The 24,716-nt window shown below is 37.6% G+C and overlaps 1 non-coding gene across 1 annotated transcript; it reads right to left on the reverse strand.

Moving 5' to 3' along the window:
* Positions 1 to 15,920: 15,920 nt before the first annotated feature.
* On the reverse strand, positions 15,921 to 16,050 carry LOC126029344 (small nucleolar RNA SNORA22). The gene has a single exon (XR_007502959.1). It is a non-coding gene; the product is annotated as a small nucleolar RNA SNORA22 (small nucleolar RNA).
* Positions 16,051 to 24,716: the final 8,666 nt, after the last annotated feature.

Below are 24,716 nucleotides of genomic sequence, written 5' to 3' on the forward strand. Positions count from 1 at the left end.
AACATTCATAATAGTTTATGGGATCTCTATTTTAATCTCACAACAATGCAGGAAAGTATGTCTATCATTACTAATCAGTTTGTATTTTTAAGAATTCATATAAATTAGTTAGATGACACATACTTTGATCTGCCTTAGTTAACTCAGCATATTTATTTTTATACTAACCCACATTGCTGCATGTGAAATAGTTTATTTATGTAAAACAGAGAAATATAGTATTGTACTGAATGGATATGCCATGATTTGTTTTCCATTCCCTTTATAATTAATGAACATTTGAGTCATTTCCCAGTTTAGGTCATCACAAATAAGGTTGCTATAAACACTGTTATACACATATTTGCGTGGACATATGCTTTCAATTTCCTAGAATAAATAGCTAGATCACTGGGTAAGAATCCTTTTAACATTCAAAGAAACTGCCAAAATGTTTTCCAAATTGCTCGAATTTTTTTTTATCCTCATTACCAGTGAACAGGAGTTTCTGTTGCTATACAATCTGATCAATACATAATAAATTAAAATATTTTCTTTCATTAGGATTCTAATAACTGTCTAATGATATCTCATTGTGATTTTATGTTGCAGGTTTCTACCAGTAATGATGTAAGCTACTTTTTTGTTTTGTTTTGTTTTGTTTTAGGGCCATACCGAGCCTGCACTTAGGGGTTACTCCTGGATCTGAAATTGCTCCTGGCAGGTTTGAGGGACCATATGAGATGGTGGGAACCAAATCTGGGTTCATCTTGGGTCTGCATATGAAGGGCAAATGTCCTACCACTGTGATATCTCTCTGGCTTCAATGTAAGCCATTTATAAGTGCTCCTTTGTCATGTAGTTTTCTTGATGAAATATCTATTCAAATAATTTGGTTATTCTTATATTATATTTTAATTTTCTTGTAGAATATTGAAAAGAAAATATTTTAGGTCACCCTAGCAGTGCTTATAAAAAATTTCCAGCTCTATGCTCTCCAGGGGTCTTATGTGACTGTGCTCAGAGGATCATATACTCCCAGGGTTTAAATAAGGGCCTTCTGCATGCAAAGCAGGTACTTAGCCTGTTGAGCTGTCTCTCCAAATCTGAAAATTATTTTTATATATTTTATAAAAGGTTCTAACATAGGTTTTGCAAATACTACACTCTAACCTTCGTTTATTTAGCTTTTTTTCTAATAAGGCCTGGGGAATAGACCAATGGGGTAGTGCTGGGATTAGCCCCTGAGTACTGCTGGTTGTCACCAAAACACTGAAGAAAACAACAACAAAAGAATGTCTTTTATTATTTTATTTTGGTTTTGGCTCCAACCGGGTGGTACTTAGGGATTACTCCTAGCTCTTCGTTCAAGGAACACCACTTCTGATGAGATTTGGAGGACCCAGCAGGATGCCAAGAATTGAACTCATGTCAACTGCATGCAAGGTAAGCACCCTGCCTGCTGTACTATCTCTCCAGCCCAAAAAATGTCCTTAAAAGGATAGAAGTTATTTATTTTTAGGATTGGGGATTACTGCCTGAACACATTTGGTAGACACCATTAATGTTCCTACTAGAGGAGATAACATGATAAATGACATTTTTTTAATCCATAAATTAAAAAAATAGATGGTATAGACCAATTCAAACAAATCCTCTCTCTCTCTCTCAAAAAAAAAAAACTAACAAAGCCAAGTCATTAAAATAAAAAAATCAACTGAAGATTGAAGTGAGAATATAATACAAGTCTTTTTTTCCAGAAAATTGAAGAGGAAATAATGCTTCCTAATTTATTCTATGAGGCAGAAATTTCTCTTCTGTCTGACAATACAAGGAACAAAATTTAAAACCAATAATATATGCAACCAAGTGAGATCTCTTTTTCCAGGAATATAAGGTGATTTTTCTCATGAGAACACAATGATAAAAATTGCCAGAGTGATTGTGCAGAGGCCTTGCAAGCAAACAACTGAGTTTGATCTCCAGAATACCATATAGTTACCAGAATCTGTCAGAAGTAATTCCTAAATGCAGAACCAGGAGTAACACCTGAGCACTACCAGGTGTAGTTCAAAAACGAACAAAAAAAGCCATATGAACATCTCAATAGATGAAGAAAAAGAATTTGACAAAATTCTTGGATTGACAAAATCAACAGTTCATGGGTTTGATAAAATGTTAGCTATGACAAAAATCCATTAGTTCTTCTTAAATTCATGACATACTAAGTTCATGAGAACTTCCTCAATTTGATGCGAGATCAATAGAAAAATCCAAAGTTAACATCATATTTAATGATGAAAGACTGAACTTTATCTTCTTAATGTCAGAAATAAGATTAAGGAGCAGCTCAATGGCTCTTTTGCAAACATGCAGCCACTAATTCAAATTTAAGTATTGCCACATGTTCTGGCATGATCCTGGCAGCTGTGAGATCTGAGATTCCAGGTACACTCAATGATTTCTTACTATATGGCAGTTTTGTCTATATAAGCACCACAAAGTGGGTCAGATCACTCAAATATGTGAAGCAAGCGAGAGTGGGAAGAGAAGAAAGAAGAAAGAAAGAAAGAGGAGCAGAAGGTTGGAGAAAAAGGGAAAAAAGCAAGAAAATAAAAAAGAAAAAGATGGTGAGAGATAAGAAAGAAGAATGGAGGTTCTCTTACCAGTTAGTTGCAGTCAACACAATCTGAAAGGTTCTACTATCATAACAGAAAAACAGCAGAGGGCTGGAGTGGTGGCGCAAGCGGTAGGGTATTTGCCTTGCGCACGCTAACCTAGGACAGACCGTGGTTCAATCCCCCAACATCCCATATAGTCCCCCAAGCTAGGAGCGATTTCTGAGCACATAGCCAGCACATAGTTACTCATGAGGAGAAACCCATGAGAATCACTAGGAGTGGCCCGAAAGCCAAAAATAAAAGAAAAAAGACTAAAAAAAATTGAAACACCCAAGTTTGGAAGAAAGGATTAAATATGCATTCACTGATAAAATGATCATCTTTGTAGACACTCCAATGGACTAAACAAAAATTCTTATGTAAGTTCTTATGTAAATTAAGTGAACTCAGCAATAGCTATAGGATATAAGTTTAAAATACACAATATTATTATAGCATAGGAAAGAGTATTGAACATAGTTTGCCATGCATGCAACTGACTTGGTTTCAATCATTGGCACCACCTATGATCCTCCAAACACTGCCAGGAATATTGCTGGGTATTGCACCAGAAGTAAGTTCTGAACACTTGCTCCCAAAACAAAACAAAAAATTCAATTTTTTTCTTTACACCAAAACAAACAAACAAATCAGCATTAAAAATTATAAAGAGTCAAAAATCAGACATATTTCTACAATTCTGGAATAATCTGATATAATAATGCACCATAAACCACAGAGACTTTGCAGATGTAATGAATGAAAGAATCTTTTTTTTGGGGGGGGGTCACACCTGGCAGTGCTCAGGGGTCACTCCTGGCTCCACGCTCAGAAATCACTCCTGGCAGGCTCCGGGGGACCATATGGGATGCCGGGATTCGAACCACCGACTTTCTGCACACAAGGCAAACGCCTTACCTCCATGCTCTATCTCCTACCTCAAACGAAAGAATCTTAATATGAAAGCTTATCTCAAAATCAACATGTGAGCCCAGCGTCATCACATTGATCTCAACCCTGTAAATGGCAGTATTAGCAGAGAGCAAGCCAGAGCAAATTTGACCACTGTATATCATAAACTTTAAATATTGAGAAAAGAAGCATGGCCCAAAGAATTGAGTGATAATCTAGAATAAAGAAAAAGTATGGGAAGAGTTTTTCTCCTAAGGCCTTCAGAAAGAATACAGTCATACCAAGTCCCTAACTTAGGGTTTGAACAACGAACTCCATTTTAAACTTCTTTTTTTAAATTAATATCTTTATTTAAACACCCTGATTACAAATATGATTGTAGTTGGGTTTCAGTCATGTAAAGAACACACCCCCTTCACCAGTGCAACATTTATTTTAAACTTCTGACCAAGAAGTCAGGTCCTGTCTTTCACCTGGACTTTGATGATTTGACAAGTTTACTTGGTCTCTGTTTTCTTTAGTTATCACTTCTTAGCCACCGAGAGCAGTGAGACAGCTGAGACACACTGATATAAAGAAGGGTATTAAAATGGATCCATCTTGAAAGCAACACTTGCCCGATATTTAGTCATTTCAGTAATAAGGAAAACACTACTTTGCTCTGGATTTACAGATAAGGACAAGCATACACAAAGATGCTGATCAGTCAGGCACACAAGAAATAATCTCCTGAAATAATTTCTGGCTCTTGTGGAGACATAACATCCTTCATTTTTATTTGCCATGACTTAACATCTGAGCTTCCCATTCCTAAATAGAGCAGGGTTCAGAAAATTATGATAAATTAAAGTTTTAAAATCTTCACGTTGTTGTATCTTCCCAAATTTTTTAATTACATGGATCAAAAATAATTTTTGTCACATTCTAAAAATATTAATTATTAATTAAAATAATATTATTTCATTTTTATGCTTGATAATAATTGATGAAATATGAAAATCTCTGAAGATAATTCTGACAGTTTTAAGGAACTAATTTTAGCATCTGGTTCATAAGCAACAATTAATGTCCAACATATTAATACTTTATTGAAGTATAATGGTCCAAAATTATTTCCCAGCATAGCTTAGAATGATAAACATTAGTCATAATCATATTTTGGGTAGATCTTTTATTCATACTCTTAAAATCACTATTGTATAAGAATGCAAAGGAAGATTGCCCAATGCCCTATAGATACATCTCATAATTGTCATATAATGAATTTCTAAGGAAATAAGTATAACTAAGTCTATATGCTGAAAATGAAAAACTCCTGGGTCTAGAGATCAATTATTGGGTTGAAGTGCAGGCTCTGCATAAAGGAGGTCTGGGTTCAATCCTTGGTTACACAAAGTCCCTGAACATTGCCAAGTAATAATTCCCAAGCCATCAAGCAAGTCTTGGCTCAGAGTAAACTCTGGGCACTGCCAGGTGTGTCCCCAAAACAAAACAAAGTACAATGGGAAAATTCTTGAGATCAATGACAATAAATATTCTTTCACAAATGTTACAGATGAAGTTATGAGAACAATATATTGATTTTATTTTCATGTTGACTTTCTAAAATAAATGTGTAAGTTTTACATGAAATACTTTTGCTACATCTCACTTTTATTGGCCTTTTATTCATTTCATCTTTGGTTCACTATATGTTTCACAAGTGTGTATTTTCTACAAGTACACATTTGAGTTCATTGGGCTTGGAAGCAAGCAGCTAACTGCCACATTCTCACATATGCCTTCATCCCACTGTAATGGTAGGCTAATGAAGGTTTGGGCATGAATTAAAGTTGTCGATATATCAACATTAAATTTATATTCCAAAATTTACTTTGATATCTCTTATATAATAAGGAAGGTTATATATTAAAACAGTGTTTTGAAGAAAAAAAAGTAATGATGGAATTTTAGTGTTTTTCTAACAACCTGTGACTTTGAACTTGCGTACTCTTTGCTCCAATCTGACTGACTTGAAACTTTTTTGGTATTGAGACACCATCTAGTTGAATCAATCAAGAAATTTCATAAAGCTATTTAGACATTAGCTTGAAGCTAGAGAGATAATACAGTGGGTAGGGTGTTTGCCTTGCAGGCTGCCAACCTGGATTTGATATTTGGCATCCCATATGATCCTTTGAACCTATCTGAAGTAATTACTGAGTGTAGAGCCAGAAGTAACCCCTGAGCACTATCAGCTGTGACACCAAAACAAACAAAAATCCCAAATTGAATAGCACAATCTTCTGACAAAATGTAATTAATAAAATGTTTATGTTCAGATAATTACTCAGAGGTACTAGATATATTTTAGCTCTATTCATGCATACCTAGAATTAACCTCTTTCATGAGAAAAAACTATCTCAGGGATAGCCATATAACTGGCTTTTATTTCAATCACCCAGTATAACTTTGACCATCAGAGAGTTTCCTATCTTCCTTTTCATAGAATTTTCAATGCACATCTTACAAGAAGATGTTAAAGTAGTCTTCCTTTACAGGAATGAAGCAGAGCTAAAATTTGTACTGTCTAATTAAACCTCAGGGAAACTGATTTCAACTGACAGCCATCAAGATAAATCAACTGAAATCTTGCATATTTTAACAGAAAGGTAACTTCCAGAAAATCTGAAGACTTACACACAACAAGGTAATCAAAGAAAGCTAGGTACAGAGAGGCCCACCAACTGTGTGAGGAGAATGGATACTACTTCCAGTTCTTGCTTGAGACTACAAGCACGGAATACACAAGCTCATAGGTCTGGATAACACTGTAGAAATACAGTTACTGCTACCAAGGAAATTCTTGCTGCAGAACAAGACCCTTGAAGGTCACATTCAACTTTCACTTCCAAGTGTTAGAGAGAAGGGAGGGCCCTGCTCCCCAGTGTCATGAGGTAAAGAACTTTTGGAAACATAGGAAGAAATTTCAACAACCCCAGGCCAGAGAGATAGCAGGGTGGGTAGGGCATTTATCTTGCTTGCTGCTGATCCCAGGCACCCACTTCGATTGTCCCCTGGGAAAGAGCTCAGAGATGTCCCTGGAGACCTGGAGGAAGCAGAAGGAAGGTTATTGGTGGTAATAGAAGCACTGTAGCCCCATTTAAGCATTAAGTGGAAGGCATTTAGCATGAAGCTTCTCAGTTCCCCATGCCAGCAAAAACCTCTGGTTGCCAGAACAAAAAAAAGTTGGGCAGTAAGCTGGGATCCAGAAGTTTGCCAGCCTTTTCCCCAAGTCTGCCCCTTTTGTGCTGGGTGGGGGTTAGGGAAGGACTGGGTTTCCTTTAAAGTCTTCCCAGCACCCATCTTGCTGGCCCCTTGGGCGGGTGCTCAGGGATGACCCTGGAGTCCGGGGAACTCCCTCTCTTGAGGTTGAATTATTGTTGAAAGAAAAGAACACAGGAATATTACAAAAAACTTAACAGAATTTTTGCTTTGTTTTGTTTTGGGGCCGTACCTGGCAGCACTCAGGGGTTACTACTTCTGACTCTGCACTCAGAAATCACTCCTAGCAAGCTCAGGAGACGTTATGGGTCCTGGGTCAGTAGCAAGCAAGGCAAATGCCCTACCTACTGTAATATTGCTCTTGCCTCCAATAGAAATGTTTAAAATGAGAATAAGGCCCTTACCTGTGGACTTGCTTGCTAATGGATTCTGCTTTTGAGAGACCCTCAGCTATAAGACATTTCCTATTCTGTGACTGCTGGGAGCTATTTTTCAAACTTCATAAGACCTTTTTGCAGGCAAAAGCTGTGCTCTGAATTTTATCTCCCTCTCCTAGACTATTTCAAAAGGCTTAAAGGATACTTGTATATTTCCTTTGTATATTTTCTTATATATTTTTCTTAATAAGTATAATTTTTGTATTTTCTTATGTAGATGTAATTTTTCCCCATCCATTTTTATTTAGTAGGAAATTCTAGTAGATAAGTTTCTCTTTGGTTCTGATCATGTTTGAGCCATGTAACAGAATTGTTTAGCTTGTTACTTTTTCCCCATATGCATCAATAATATTCTATGACATTGGGGTTTTTTTTTTTGCATAGACACATAAAATGGGGAAATATAAGGTATAAAAAGAAATTCTTATCTAATAGGTATAGGAATGCCTACATTTTATATTGCAGGGTGGCCTTTCACCCTGAAAATTTTTTTCATAGTGACTTGATATAGGCTTCAGATGATCAGACATAGGTTCTTCACCCCTGAATCTTAGATCCTGTCTTTGAAACTGACATGGTTTTCTAGTATCAGTATCAGGAATCAAACTTCTTTTTTTTTTTTTTTGGTTTTTGGGCCACACCCGTTTGACGCTCAGGGGTTACTCCTGGCTATGTGCTCAGAAATCGCCCCTGGCTTGGGGGGACCATATGGGACGCCGGGGGATCGAACCGCGGTCCTTCCTTGGCTAGCGCTTGCAAGGCAGACACCTTACCTCCAGCGCCACCTACCCGGCCCAGGAATCAAACTTCTCAGGGAAGGCCTTAATGCTACCCTGGCACCGACTTGCTCCAGGGTGGGTTCATATGACAGCCTGATGACTTGGAACCATCTATAGCTTGCTTTCAGGGCAAGTTTCCCTGCCCTGCCACTTAATAGTGATATGAAACCAAAAGATGCTCCATGTCACACTGACTTCTACATAGGATCTGTGCAAAAACTAAAATCTCTGCAGAAGTCTGACTGTGACAACCATGATTAAGGAGAACTTTTCCTGAAGAACCTGAGAGCCTTTCATAAAGAAAGACTTTGGGGTTAGACAACTTAGTATAATCAGTGCCTGTATTTGGTCTTATGGCAGAATGCTTCATGAGCAGGGACATCCTTTATAAAAGCTAATGGTTTTTTCCTTTCTATTTTACCCAATTTTTGCTGAACCTATACAAAAAATCTGCCATGACCCCTTTTTTGAAAATCTTTTAGCTAGGAGCCCATGCCTTTTTCATAGAACTTTGGAACACAGATTACTTTGTTTTACCTCATATTTTACCTCATATTTCTTAATTTTTTTTCTATAAAATTAAGAAGGAAAAATAAAAAGCAGAAATTGGCCAGGGGCCAAGTGGTTTCAGGTGCAGTGGTAGAGAAAAATTAAAAAAGGAAAGAACTAAATACCTAAGCCAAAGTCAACAACATGGAATAAAGAGACCTAAATTTTAACAATCTAAACTTAAAATGGACCTATTATACTGGCAGGCCAGGGGGACAGGGTTGTTTTATAAGATAAGAACATTGGTGGAGGGAGGTCAACACTGGTGGTGGGAAATCACTGTATATATGAAATCCAATTATGAAGAACTTTGTAAATCACAATGGTTTCAATAAAATAAATTTAAATTAATAAAATAAGAACAAGGGTAGAATTCTACCATTCTCCAGCATAATATTATTTCCTTTGTTTGAGTAACTTCTGTTTAACTTTAGTTAAACTCTTAAAAGTGTTTAGAATTAGAATAATTTTCAGTTGTATACATCAGATTATGTCTATGCAACATGGATTTACATAAATTAGCACTTTTGTTCTCGCATGAAAGAAATCTGGAGGTAGGAAATCTATTCATTTATAGCCTATGTTTTTGTCAAAAAACCACAACTGCTATCTTTTGATGCTACAGCTTAAGGCAATGTTTCCATCTTCAAACTAAATGTGATTATAAGGTAATTTGTAGAACTCCACCATCTTCATTGTGTGCTGAAAGTCAGTGAGGCAAAAAAAAAAAAAATGGAGTACTTCTTTCTGAGCATGCTCAGTTAAAAGTTAGGGTTATAGATTATAAAACAAGGACAAGATCAGGGACATGTGGCATGCCACTAATAGTTTCTTCCCAGTGCCTATTTGACATGTAATTTATTCCATAAATTATTTCTTGTAATTTATAATCTAATGCCATCTACTCTTTCTTTGAGTTCCATATCATGCTTCGATACTTCTGGTTTCAGATATTCTTATCAGTTCCATATTGCCTCGTAACCTGTTTTTCATAATTTGATGGCTATATTCTTTTTTGTTTGTTTGTTTTGATTTTTTGGGGGGCCACGTCTATTTGATGCTCAGGGGTTACTCCTGGCTAAGCGCTCAGAAATTGCCCCTGGCTTGGGGGGACCATATGGGACACGGGGGATCGAACCACGGTCCTTCCTTGGCTAGTGCTTGCAAGGTAAACACCTTACCTCTAGTGCCACCTCGCCAGCCCCTGATGGTTATATTCTTAAAGTACTTTGTGGATTCATATAGCAACAACAATAATTTTTCATTAAGTAAATATTCAGTGAAAGTACAAATGGAACCTCTATTTCTTTAACAAGAAAAAAAGAATTATTATAATCTTCATATTAATACATAGCACACAGGTGATTTCCCAGTCAATAATAGTGTAAACTTTCTAGTAAATAGACCTATTTAAAGATTTATTTTAATCTAAGTCCAGTATTGTTAATAGAGATATTTTTATTGCAAAATGTTGATGTTTGGATAATACAGATAATTCATATGTGTTATCATGTCTGCTTTCAGGGAGATTCTAAGCAAGTTATTAGGCTACCTAGTACATAAACAATATGAATACTAAAAGCACATTCCAGTTTGGGGGGAATGAGCAAATTTTGGCTGTGCCTCATGGTCCTCAGGGCTATTGCTGGTTCTGCACTGGAGTGAACACTGGAGGTGCTCAGAAGACAGTATGATGTGCCAAAGATTTGAGCAGGGGTTGTTGAGATGCAAGTCAAGTACCTTAATTTCTATACTATCTCTCAGTGCCCCTAACATCCATGGCCTTAGTTATAATGCAATTAATATAGGAAAATGGCCATTATAAGTGGGGTATATTAGTGATTTGTCTTATATGATTACAAAAAGTTGGTTTTCTTCTCTTTCAATAAGACCAAACACCCATTTATGGAAAAAAAACTCCAAAAATAGGAATAGAAAGGATATATCTCAAGATAGTAAAGGCTATCTACAACAAACTCACAATTGATACTATACTCAGTACTAAAATACTAAAAATCATTTTTCTGAGATCAGGCACAAGGAAAAGATGTCTACTTGTAGAAATTTGCCATTATCCAGCAGATTACTGCAATAGGCTGCAAATTCACTTGCTGCTCAGCTATGGGGTCCAGCTGCGAGGTGGAAATTTGTGCCCGCCCAGGGATGCCAACATGTAGCTAATACCACCAGGGACTGAGAGAGAGGGAAGAGAGAAAGAGAAACCAAGTATCTTTTTTATGCCTTCTCGAGTCTGAGGCCTGCCATCTCTGCCCAGGGGGTTCTGAGAGAGAGGAAGATATAGATGGAAATCTACTGGCCATAGGTAGCACAGGGAGACCCTGGTTCGAGAAAGAGAAAAAAATAAATAAAAGCAGGCAACATCTCTCTGATGCTTTATCTCTGGCTCCCTCTGAACCAGTAGGTGCTGGGCCCCCATTCCAATTGTCTGTTTTTCTTTTATACCCAGCATGATTGGGGGAAGGGTGTGTTCAAGTGGCATATCTAAGGGGCATTTCCAATCTAACTGTCATTAATGGTGGGGTTACCCAAGAGGCATTTCCAAGTCCAACTGCCATAAATCAGCATCTACTGACATTTCTCTCTCTCTCTCTCTCTCTCTCTCTCTCTCTCTCTCTCTCTCTCTCTCTCTCTCTCTCTTTGGTTTTTGGGTCACACCCGGAGTGCTCAGGGGTCACTCCTGGTTTCACGCTCAGAAATTGCTTCTGGCAGGCTCGGGGGACCATATGGGATGCTGGGATTCGAACCACTGACCTTCTGCATGCAAGGCAATTGCCGTATCTCCATGCTATCTCTCTGGCCCCCTACTACATCTCTTTTTAAAAATTATTTTATCAAAGCACCATAATTTACATGGTTATTCATTGTTGAGTTTATATATATATTTGAGTTATAACTATATATATGTTCCAGTACTGATTCCACCACCAGCATCAACTTCCCTCTATGAACGCTTTGAAATTCCTTCCTCTACATTTCGAAGTCTAGCCTGTTATATTAATAGGCACCTTTTAACGTTTGGTTGCTAAAGTTTGGGTTTCACTATTTCAGTGTTGTTGGCTGTGGTTTTATATTTAGCTCTTTTATTCCTTAATACCAAAAATGAATCCAAATCCTCTTGACCTATGTCCCATTGATTCTTGGGTGTCTTCTTCCTCACCCTCTATTTGATTCCTTTTTTTCCCCCTATACTCTATGGACAAGGGTACTGTCACCACTCTTATTCAACAGTTTTAACTGTTGAATTCAATTGCCATAGCAGTCAGAAAACAAAAAGATATAAAATTGAAAATTAAGCAGAAAAACAATTGCCTTTTTAGACAAAATGATACTATAGATAGGAAACTCTTAAGGCCCAACCAAACCCTCCTAGAAATAAGAAACTAATACAGAAACTGTATTTGATTACAAAATTATTTCACAAAACTCTAGCATCTTTTGGACCACTCCCAGGGGTGACTCCTGGCTATGTGCTCAGAAATCACTCCTGGCTTGTGGGGACCATATGAGACTCCAGGGATTGAACCAAAATCCATCCTAGGTTAGTGCGTGCAAGGCAAATGCCCTACTGCTTGCGCCACCACTCTGGTCCCCAAACTCTGGCATTCTTGTACACAAATAGTGAACTAGAAGAAAATTACAAACGGGGTCCCCTTTAAAATAGTGTCCCCACACACAAAATTCTTAGAAATGAATTAACAAGGAAAGTTATACAGTGAAAAGTATAAATTTCTGCTAAGTGATATAGACTAAGATGCAAAGGAACAATGACAACCAAAAGGAAGAAATGGTCCATGCAAAATTGAATTTTGGTGAGAGGTTTTGGGGGGCTTTGGAGTCCTTGAGAAAGAGAGGTTAAAGTCCTGGGGAAGGGTGCATGTTAGAAGTATGTTCCTGGGAAATCAACAATAATAGTATTTGCGGGGTCCTGAAGCCCCCCAGGGGGGCCCGGCCAGCAGGAATTAGCTGGGAAGACTTCTCAGACAACCGCACTCCTATTTTGCTGGGTAGAAGCACAACCACACTGTAAAAAATCTGAGAGAGGTTAATAATAAAGACCCAAGGCAATGTCTCACTGCTCAAGGGCAACTTTATTTGGCTACAGCTCCTTCTTATATAGAGAAGGAGAAGGGGGGCAGTACAAGGGTGATGTCAATCACACTTTTGGCATGAAAATTACTTCATTATTCCAAATAAGGCAAGTGGGCAATACTTCTTGCAGTATCCATGGAAACATCTTGTGACCTTCTAGCTGCATTCCTAATTGCTTGACTATCAGGAGGTGGTGCAAGATGTGCTTGCCTCAGTGATCTTGAACAGACAATGTAGCATATACACAATAATGAATGTCTTGTAAACTCAGGGATATGGTTAAAGGAGTAAGGCCTCTTTTCTGGGAATGGTACTGGGCTGTGTTGCTCTCCTCCGGGCTAAAAGATTAATTATACTTTGCAGCTGCATTTTCCTTTCTCTTTGGCCCAAGAACTTACAGCAAGACTGCATGTAGCCTTTAGGTGAAAGGCTGGATTATGGCAGAAAGAATAGCAAAATGGCCTCAAACAAGTCAGTCCCCAACATCTCCCCCTTTCTCTTCTAATAAAAGAAGGAAAGTCGTGAGCGGGTGGAAGAACCGTGTCTTAGGCTACAAGGTTTGACCAGGTCGGACACGGCCAAAGCCGCATTTAAAAGGTGGCTACAAGCGCCGTGGGTGTGCACAGAGATCCGAATTATGTGTTGTAGCCTTTTAGGGCCGTGTCCTAACTGGGACCTTGCTAATCCCGTCGTAGGTATCTCCACAGCCGAGAGCACAAGTATCGGAGCGAGCTCCGTTTGTTAGCTATGCGCTTTATCTCCTGAAAACTTAGTGGCTGGAAGGGCGGCTTGGTGACAATAGCCAAGTTTTCACAGGAGTCACGTTGGGTTAACTGTTGGTAGTGAACTTGAACAGAGGTTTTTGCCGTCTCATTTACTTGGTTTTTAACAAGGGCAGTAAGTTTGCGGAAAGCCCATGGGTCAAAGGAAAGGAGCAGCATGAGGCTAATAAGAGGGCCCAAAATAGTGGACAGTAATGTATGTATCCAAGGAGAAGAGAAAAACCAACCCTGTTACCAACCTTGTTTTTCATCGAAATGTTTTTGGAAGTCATTTATACCGTCACCAATGTGTTGAACGCTATTCCTAACTAATCCAGGTTTATCTTTGAAAATACAACATTGTTCCTTAAGGGCTACACAGACTCCCCCCTCTTACATAAGGGCAAAATATAAAGTACGACGATTTTGAAGAACTACATCAGCAAGGGAACTAACAGTATCGTAGGGGTTGAGGAGAGAAGCTAAGCTAACAGTGTTCATAATATGGGTTTGTGAGGGCTAGAGCAGAGGCATTTATAAGATTTAAAATAACTTGAGAGGAGGAGGATGGGCCAGAAGGCAGAGTTCGTAGCTCACAACCTGCACAACAGTGAGTTAATGACGCTGAGGCTGAACTTTCCAGAGAAGAAGTTCAGAGTCAGTGGTGTAGATAGGAGGTTCAAACGTTGTGATGCTTTCATAAAACGGCGAAACCGGTGAATTGCAGATTCAACAGTGTTCATAGCTGGTGTTGGAGAGCGCTTGGGCAGAGGCATTGACCATTTGCAGGATGAGGTTCAAGGTGGAAACCGGACCAACAGGTTTGATGGTTATTTTAGGCATTAACAAAGCTAAAACATAATAATCATGATAAGCAAGAAACATTTCAGTAACAATATGGGGAGAAAATGCAGTGGAGTAAACAAAATAAGTGGAGTTGGGGGCTTCAATGAAGATGGAAGAGTTGTTAACAATAATGGTTTGATTGCAAATGTGTGATTGTTGAACAGGCGGGCACATATATGGTTCGAGTAAGCAAAGTTCCACGACCGTGACTTGTTTGCAATGGAGGTTGTTGGTGGCAATGGTGGGCATTTAAGGCAGCTAGGCAGAGTGCTCAATTCAGCATTGTCAAAGGTGGAGTTAGTTAGAAACAGGTTTGCAGGAAAGGCGGCTGGCAGGAGGGGTGACAGGCTTTTTTGAAGTGGATGAAGACAGGACTGTGGAAGGCTGCGGAAATTTTTTGTTAGACTTCAGCATTTAAAAAATTTTTATAATTAACAATCGCCAATTTATCAAAAACTTTAAACTGAACATAAATGATTTTTGTTAAACTTTTTAGTTATTATTTTAAAGCTAGATGCTATTTTTTAGCTATAAATACATATTCTATAGGCCTGAACTTACACATAGCAGGAAAGTTGGGTGACTGCAAAGTCCAGAAATTCTCCAGGGAAAAGTTATCCCCGATGGCCATTGAGAAATTTGGGGTTTGCTATCCTTCACACTTTCCGCCATGTTCTTAGAAGGACAAAGCTAGCTTAATACATAATTTTTAACACATGATTTTTAGTTGCAAGATGCCAGTCTGTGAATTGACCAGACTGAACCAGGTTGAAAAAATTAATTGAAATTTGAAAAATGGATAAGGCTTTAAAAATTGTATTATTATAAAATGTAGAGATAACAAATAAACAGACAAAACAAAACAACACTAAACACAACATTTTACACTTGTGGCCACTTTCATTCATCACAACAGACACATAAACAGACAAAAGGATTGATTTAAGACTTATTTATAAAAAATTGACAAGCGCTTTTAAATATTTAGCTAGCATGTTTGTGAGAAGAAAAAAAAATTTTTGTAGAAAAACTTTTTTAGTTTTGAGAAGTACTTAATGTAGATGGAGTGGAACTTTGCTGAAAATAAATTTTAAGGTTTAGATTTAACACAAAACATTTTTAAAACAATTTTAATTTGAAGTTTAAAACATTAAGTAAAATGGTTAATGAGCACTGTAGAAGGAGTCTTCACTCCAAAGTATGAAATCATTTGCTGTAAATGAATAGGTTTTATTTAAATTGGTTTTGCAGTAGAACAGTAAGACAGCTGCAATAAAGTGTTAAAATTTTTATGATTAAACACAATAGCATGAACTATGATTATTAAAGGTATAAAAACTGATTTTAAAAAACAAACAACTGTTTTTACTATGAAGACTTAAAGTGAATAATTTGTAAAAAATATTATATACTAAATTAACTAAATGCTTAGATTATTATAAAATATAGTTAAAGACATCTGATACATTTACACACTTAGAACTTAAGACTAAAATTATATTTAATACTAGTTAATTTGCTTATAAAGTTTAGTTACTTTTATATATTACTTATAAAATTATATATAATATATTTTTCATTTATATTATTTTTTTACTGCGACACAAATATACAGATTTTTATAATGTGCTGATATTTTGAATGCACTTAAAATAATAGTTCTTTCAATGCAGAAATAAAGAACAACCATTGCTGTAGCACAAAGTTAAAACTAAGGGTACTATAAAGCACACCTAGGTGTTCACTGTGCATTAAATTAACTATATTGTTTAAAAAGGCTAACCACATTATTTTTCACATAATTTTGTAAATACTTTAAAAATTAAAATAAAACTTTTAATAGAAATATAAGATTTAAATTTAACACTTTTGTGTTCGTTTGGATTTTAAAACACAAAGAAGTTTTTCTTTTACCAATATTTTGTTATCTGTAAAGTGACAGAATTATGACCTTGCTTTAAAATTTTCTGAGAGGCATGAGAAAAAAAAATTTATTGCCTTTATCTTTCTGTTGCTTTTTAATGTTTTAATAATTACTTTACACTACTTAATGCACTAAACCTAATAACACATATTTGACGAAGTGTAGGGCTGACAAGGTGAAGCAGAGTTTTTCACTGATAATTTGGGGAGGGGCTAGCACAGTTAACAGCAGGAAGGCTAGAGGCAAATTATTTACAGTTAGCAGGGTGTAATGATATAGAGAAAAAAAAAGCAATCTTTTAAGATTAATTACTAATTTATTGGAATTAGAGGGAGTGGCAACCGAAGAGGGGAGTCTGGGTTGCAAAAGCACTATGGGGATCATGGTTTTATTAATTGATTTGAGAATATGCAAGAGATGCCACTTTTCAGATTTCTTTTGAATAACAAAGATTGGGTATTTCAAGGTGAATTGGAAGGCTTAAAGTGGGAGTGGCAGGGTTTGAGCTGGCTGTTTTCCAAGGCTGGCAGGAAAGAGGCTGAAGGAGGCTGAGGGCTGGTTTGAGCAAAGTAAAGGGTACATTAGGCTCAGAAGTTTTAACAGCAAAGTGTAGATATCGCAAGGTTTTATGGCTTAGCAGATGATACTTTGTAATTATCCTGCTTACTGTGCCCTTAGAATTTTTTGTAGGCACTGCAGCAGTTTCTGTTTTATGGCACTTAGCCTGACTTTTATTAGTTTGTTCCTTTGAATTCTCAAGAGGGGGGGCCTGGCCGTGGAATTCAGTGGGCAGAGGACAGACAACTATAGATTTAGGAGGGGGGGGAACGCCTGAAAGGCAGAAACCTGTGAATTAAGAGAAGCAGCCTGTTTTTGAAGGCTTAAGATTTGTTTAAGATTTTTAATTTGGCCAAGTAGTTTCATTTCTATAGCTTTAAGAGGGGGAGCGGTGAGAGGAGGGAATCTGCCATGGTTAGGGACTGAGCGTTCTCCGCGGTGGAGGCTGCTGAGCAGGCGGGGGAAGACTTTCTCCATTAGGGAGAAAGACAGGAAAGGTAGCGCTGGTTTTTGAGCCAAGAGCATTATCAAGTTTGTTAGAGAGGTGAGAGACCATGGATGTAATTGTGGTGAGTTGGGAACTCAAGTCAGAAAAAGGGGGGGGGGAGGGAGAAAGCAGCAACAGTTTGTTGCCGGTGTGGGGGAGCTGCTGGAATGCTGGCTCTGGGGAGCGACTTCCAGGCACGGAGGGCAGCAAGAGCCATGTTGGCAAGCTGGGACCTGGAAAGTGTGTGCTGTACCTTTAAGGTATGAAAAGAGGCGAGGCCAGCTATAAGAGCTTAGAGATTAGGATTCCTGCCTATTTGCAGGGGCTTTGCAATGGAAAAAAAAAGTTAACTTCTCAAGAGACAAAGAGTTCAGCTTTTAGATTCTAAGCAGGAGAGCGTGTAAGGGGCTTGGGGGCCATAGGAGGTTAAGGCTTGAAACGGCTCTTTGAGGCTTTTCCAATTAAAGGCTTTGTATTGTTGCAATTGCTGGCTAAGGAGGGGAGGGTGGTGAGGGGAGTAAAGGTTTTGGTGGAACAGGGACGGAGCTGAGGCTAGGGAAGTGAAGGGCTGTTTAGGATTTTGCACAGAGGGTGCAGCGGCCTCTTCTGTAGGGGTCTGGGTGCATAGAGCAGAAGCATGGACAGAAGTAAGGGAGGGATATAAATGAGAAGCATTAGAGAGATCTTTAAGAGCATTAGTTACTTTGGAGACAAAGGTAGAAGAATCAGTGGTGGAGGGAGGACAAGGGGAAGTATTCTCAGAGGGAGAAGGGAGATGAGAGACAGAATTAGAACGAGAGGGAGTCCTGGAACACTCACGGGAGACTTGTTGTACATGAGATTCAACGGCATGGATGATGTCTTTGGCGGTTCCGGCATTTTTAGTTACAATGATATCTCTTAACAGGCTCCAATATTGGAACATAATTTTTTCCTTCTGTGAATCATCATTATTTACAAAATAATCACTCATTTCATGTCCTACTTTGTCCCAAGTGGACGCAACAATTTCTGGACAGGTAATAATAAACCAATGACATACATTATGAATAAACATAAGAAAATTACAAGTATTCTTTTTGGTAACCTCTACATGTCTGGCTTTCAACTCAGACTGAATATCAATAATGAATTTAAGTTCAGTACTCAATGAAACACCCATGGAAGTGAAGCCAACGGGCGAAGCCCCAAGAGCCAATCAGGGGCGGTGATCAGAACGACTGAAAAAACTGCAGTTTAAATATTTGATTAAGGCTAACTCGTTTCAACGCCTACCCGGATGGGGTATATCCTGCGATTTACGAAACAGCTCCGGACTCGCCGACCCGTAGTCGTTCGGAGTGTGGCGGTGGTCTTCGTGCCCAGCGTTGGGCGCCAAAATGCGGGGTCCTGAAGCCCCCCAGGGGGGCCCGGCCAGCAGGAATTAGCTGGGAAGACTTCTCAGACAACCGCACTCCTATTTTGCTGGGTAGAAGCACAACCACACTGTAAAAAATCTGAGAGAGGTTAGTAATAAAGACCCAAGGCAATGTCTCACTGCTCAAGGGCAACTTTATTTGGCTACAGCTCCTTCTTATATAGAGAAGGAGAAGGGGGCAGTACAAGGGTGATGTCAATCACACTTTTGGCATGAAAATTACTTCATTATTCCAAATAAGGCAAGTGGGCAATACTTCTTGCAGTATCCATGGAAACATCTTGTGACCTTCTAGCTGCATTCCTAATTGCTTGACTATCAGGAGGTGGTGCAAGATGTGCTTGCCTCAGTGATCTTGAACAGACAATGTAGCATATACACAATAATGAATGTCTTGTAAACTCAGGGATATGGTTAAGGGAGTAAGGCCTCTTTTCTGGGAATGGTACTGGGCTGTGTTGCTCTCCTCCGGGCTAAAAGATTAATTATACTTTGCAGCTGCATTTTCCTTTCTCTTTGGCCCAAGAACTTACAGCAAGACTGCATGTAGCCTTTAGGTGAAAGGCTGGATTATGGCAGAAAGAATAGCAAAATGGCCTCAAACAAGTCAGTCCCCAACAAGTATTGTAAACCACAAAACCTCAACCAAAAAATAAAATTAAAGCAAAAATTAAATTGCTATAAAATATAAAAAATGTTTGTCACCTTCTGATAAAATAATATTCTGTTATAGACCTCATCACTTCTTTGAAATTACATCTATTCTGTGAATAAACCATATGATGTTTTCTCAAAAAGAATTAATATGTTAAACACCTATGAGGTAAGAGCAATGAAGACCCAGGCTAGTGGTGTCCTGGTTAGATACAGCATCCTGGATGAACAGATGAATCTAAGTGTTATTCTTTTTGAAGAATATTATATACTCTGCCTCGTTAGTGTTCCTTAAGTCTTATTTTCTATCCTTGAATTCACCAACTTAGGCTTAAATGGTCATTGTTTAGGGCATACATTTATGCATTAGAACTATTTAATATGTCCTATAGAAAATAAGAAGTATTTTCTGGAGGTAAAGAAGATCTTTAGTTATCTAAACTATGGGTAAAATGGTGAGACAAAGAAAGATCTTTAATTATGTAAAGTATGGGTAGAAACATGTAACATATTCAAAAACAATACTCTTCAAAAATGAGCCCAATTATTTCTTAAAGTAAAAAAATTTTTTTTGTAAAATAAATTAATTTTTTCCCTTTCTAAATTTTACAGTGTAGTTCATAGTGAACTCTCATATAAAACATAACTTAGAAGGAAAGAGAAACCACCTTACCACTGCCTGTCTTTGGGGCAGACATTTTTCTGCTCTCTCTCTCTCTCTCTCTCTCTCTCTCTCTCTCTCTCTCTCTCTCTTCTTTTTCCGTTTTAGACACTGTGGCTTGCATTATTTGGAGCTACAATCAGCAGTTTTCAGGGATTACTCCTAGCAGGCTCAGAGATGCCAAGGTTTGAAATCAGATGCTGTATGCAAGGCAAACATCTTACCCACTGTGCTATCACTAGTTTACTATTATTCTTTGTTTGTTTGTTTTCTTTGTTTTCTTTGTTTTTTGGCCACAACTGTTGTTGCTCAGGGGTTACTCCTGGCTATGCGCTCATAATCACTCCTAAATTGAGGGGACCATATGGGAAGCCAGGGGATCAAACTGCGGTTCATTCTAGGCTAGTGCTTGCAAGGCAGACGCCTTACCTCTAACGCTACCGCTCTGGCCTCCTAGTTTACTATTCTTATCCAAAAAACGTCTTACAACAAATATATGCATTTGTTTATTGGCAAACTCTGTACTCAACATCATTCTTGGTTGTAGAGTTGTAGGTTTATTTTGCTTTATTTATTTATTTATTTATTTATTTATTTATTTATTTATTTTTACAAACTGCAAGTATAATGCACAGAGCACTCAACCAAAAAAAATTATCTGACCCCAAATCTCAAACCTGTCTAAATTGTAATATTTAATTGTGGACAACAAAGAAGCTATTTTCTACTTCTAACTAATAACTGTTTTTATCTAGCAATTATCAGAGCATTCTAGGATTTCATATTGAAATGTATTTTTTTCCTTTTAAGCTTTCACCTGTGATTTCAGGTTACCAGACTACATGGTTGTACCAAACACATGACATGTTCTCAGCACAATGTGTGCCTTTATTCATGGCACTTTGATAAATAAGCAAGTATTCCTGAGTGTCAGAAAAAGTTTTTCTGTACTATCAAGTCACATATTTTTCAGAATGATTGAGCCATTTGCCCAGGTTTTTAAAATTACAAAGTGACCAAATTTAGACATGGGCCAAGTTCAGGCTGACTACCCAGATCCCTGCTAGCTCGACATGCCTTGTGTCTCTGCTACTCTATTGCTGCCCCACACAACTAATTAATTCACATGCTTCTGGAAACCACAACTTAGAAAATTAGAGGAACTTAATTGTCATCTAATTGTATGTAGTAATGGTCTTTACTTTTCCAACCAATACGAATGTCAGTGTGTTGCTTGCATTTAAAATCTAAGATGTGAAAGACTGTTTTTATTGACTTTTCTTTAATGGTCCAGGCATCCTATCAAAGGGCATTCACATTAAAGAGGGCAGACTCAAGCTCAGGGCAGGACACAGGATTCTAGGGAACAGGCAACCTCCCCCACTGTTGTTCCATTTGTGTTGCAGATTGCCATTTCCACTTGTGACCCCTTTTAGCCAGAGATGTTTTGTATAGTTCGGGTATATAGGTATATAAAAATCAGTATGACTCATTTACTGGAAAGGAACAAAAAAGAAATGCATTTTAAAGCTAATTTTAAAAGATCTTTGCTACCCCTACAGTTAATAGAATTGAGATGGAATTTGAATAGCTCATCAGTTGGGACTGACCGTTCCTTCTCCTTACTTTCTTCTTTCACTGTAAATTCCATCTCTTATCATTTGAATTGAGTTATCCAAGTAAAACCCCTTATCCCAAAATATTAAGTCCTTAGGTTTCTTTCTCTTCTCTCTTCTCCTTTCTCATTACTCTGTCCTACATGTGCTATATACATTCCAGGTCTTTTTAATAAAAAAAATTCTCTATATTATATTTTTTCAAAGTTTCCTGATATATATTTTTTCAGGGATCTTGGATTCCACCCTTCCTCTCCAGAGGTTGGAATCAGGGTTCACATATGCAAGGCAGGTGCTCTACTCCTTAGCAAATTAGAAGCTTAGAAGCATAAGGTCAGTCTGACCTTAATATTGCCTTTATAAAGGATTTGTCTGTGGGAAAGTTATCTGTGCACAGGTGAGTCCCTCAGGGTATTCCTTTGTTATAGTTTTACTATTAATAGGTTGTGATGGATGATTTTCCAGTTTTGTCACACCTGGCTCTAATTCTCTCTGATAAATGGGTGTTAATGATTTATGAATATCTCTGTACTAAGTCAGAAAACTGTTCAACTAGACATGTGTTTAAATTTTTCAGAAATTTAAAGAATTTATAGTAAATGCTCCTCACTTAGGACAGAAGGTTTTTTTTTTTTTTTTCAGCTCTAACTGGTATTGAGGAAATGTTTAACAGTCTGGGTCTCACTGGTTATTCCTTCAGGCATCCTAGTAGCTGTATATGTGGCTTGACCATACTTTAGATATTTAAGAGAGGAAAAAAATCAGTTTTATATACCATGTGGTAAAAATTTCCAGTGGTGATTTGTTAGTGTGATTAGTTACACTAATCTTTCCTTGAAATTCTAGGTTACCTCCAAATAATTTTATTCTAATTTTTAAATATTTAGTGAAAACAATTTTAGAATTCTGTCTCTTGAAAGGAGCAATTTCATAAAGGAAGATATAAAGAGTTGATGCAAATTATGCATAAATCACTTTTTAAATTATACCTCTAAAGGAGAGTTCCAGGAAGTAAAAAAAAAAAAAGGCTGTATGGTAGCCAGGATATACAATTTACATGAGAAACAAAACTCATGAAGAATTCATTTATACATGATGTTTGACATTTTGTTCAAAAAAAGAGATCAATCCTGGCCCTGTTTTTAATGAAACTTAATAGAATTATTTAATGGCAAATGTTTATCTCAAAGTCTAATAGTAAAAGAAAATATACTGTTGTTTTTAGCTTCCATTTGAACATTTTAAACTTACATAAGTCTGAGTAATTTTTCCTTTTTCAGTTTAATACCATTCTTGAGAGAGGATGCTCAATTGTGAGAAAAGCCTCCAATTAATCTCTGGTGTTACAGAAGGCATCATTTGACTGTCATCTTGTGCTTTAATATCTAAATCAATAGGAAAAATAGGACAACTTAGTATCATGAAGACCCCAACAAATTAAATAACACCTAATAAAAAACACGAGCTGGGGAGATACTTCAAGAGGTTGGAGCATAAGTTTTGCATGCTGGAGTCCCGAGTTTGATCCCTGCATGGTCTTCTGGCAACATATCCTGGCGCCACACCCAGCACTAAAATGTTAGAAACCCTGAACACCACTAGTTGGGCCCCTAAACTAAAGCTCATCTCTAAATATAATAATTTCCATAAAAATTCCTCCTCATGAATCAGCATGTCAAGTTATTTATTCATAGCTCTTCAATTTTTATGTGTACATATACACATGCATTTAGAAATATGTACATTTATATATTTAATGTACATTTATATATTTATTTGTTTGGGCCTATCAAGCAATATCAAGAGACTTATAGACCATGCCAGAGGTTCTCAACTGGTCAGTGATTTAGTGAAAGGAAAATGAGGTGCTACTTAGGCCCTGCAGTGTTAGAGATTATCTAGCCCACCTTGGATGTGCTCAACAGCCTCTAGAGCCACATCTGTCAGTACTCAGGGGACTCCAGGACCATCCCCAGTGACAGTCTAGCATTAGATTGAATCAGGAAAAGAAATTAGGCTGTGGATGCAAGGTTGTGTTATCTTTTAGCCCCTATTTTTATTTAACAATTGAAAAACATTTATAGATTTTAAGTAAAATGTGTGCTGGAGAGATAGCTAACAGACTGAGCATATGCTATGAATCCAGAAGGCCTTATTTACATTTTAGGCACTACATAGTCTCCAAGGACTGCCAGAAGTGGCCCCTGAGTACAGTCAGAAGTAACCTCCAAACACAGCCAAAACAAAACAAAACAAAACAAACAAAACAAATTTAAAAGTACCTTTTCTGGTGAGAGAGATATTTCAAATTTATGTTGAGAGTGAAATTAAATGCTTTCTGATTTTAGTTGGAAATGAATACTATTAGTTGACTACTTGTCTTTTATAATTGGTCCCTATTTATTTATTTTTGTTTTCATTTTTTTTGAGGAGCACAATCCCAGCAGTGCTCAGGGGTCACTCTTGGCTTTCCACTCAGAAATCACTTTATGGTAGGCTCAGGGGACCATATGGGACAGCAGGAATTGAACCTGGGTCAACCATATGCAGGTTCTACACACTATACTATCATCACTGGTCTCTATTTCTAAGTGCACTAAACAACCTATGCATAATAGAAAATTCTCAAAAGGTCTCTTGTCTTACACACCCTCTTTAGTGTTATTTCAAAGATAATATTTTGTCTGTAAAAATGTAAAATTTTGAGGGGCCTGAGAGATAGCATGGAAGTAGAGCATTTGTCTTCATGCAGAAAGACAGTGATTCGAATCCCGGCATCCCATATGGTCCCTCGAGCCTGCCAAGAGCAATTTCTGAGCACAGAGCCAGAAGTAACCACTGAGCGCTGCTGGGTATGACCCAAAAACCAAAAAAAAAAAAAAAAAAAAAGTAAAATTTTGATTTGTTTTTTTTTGGGGGGCCACACCCAGTGATGCTCAGGAGTTACTCCTGGTTACATGATCAGAAATCACTCCTGGCTTGGGGGACCATATGGGACTCCAGGGGATTGAATTGCAGTCTATTCTAGGTTAGTGCATGCAAGGCAAATGCCCTACTGCTCGTGTCATAGCTCCAGCCCTAAATTTTGATCTTTTTCAAAA

Source organism: Suncus etruscus, chromosome 14 (assembly GCF_024139225.1).
Source record: "Suncus etruscus isolate mSunEtr1 chromosome 14, mSunEtr1.pri.cur, whole genome shotgun sequence".
NCBI lineage: Eukaryota > Metazoa > Chordata > Mammalia > Eulipotyphla > Soricidae > Suncus > Suncus etruscus.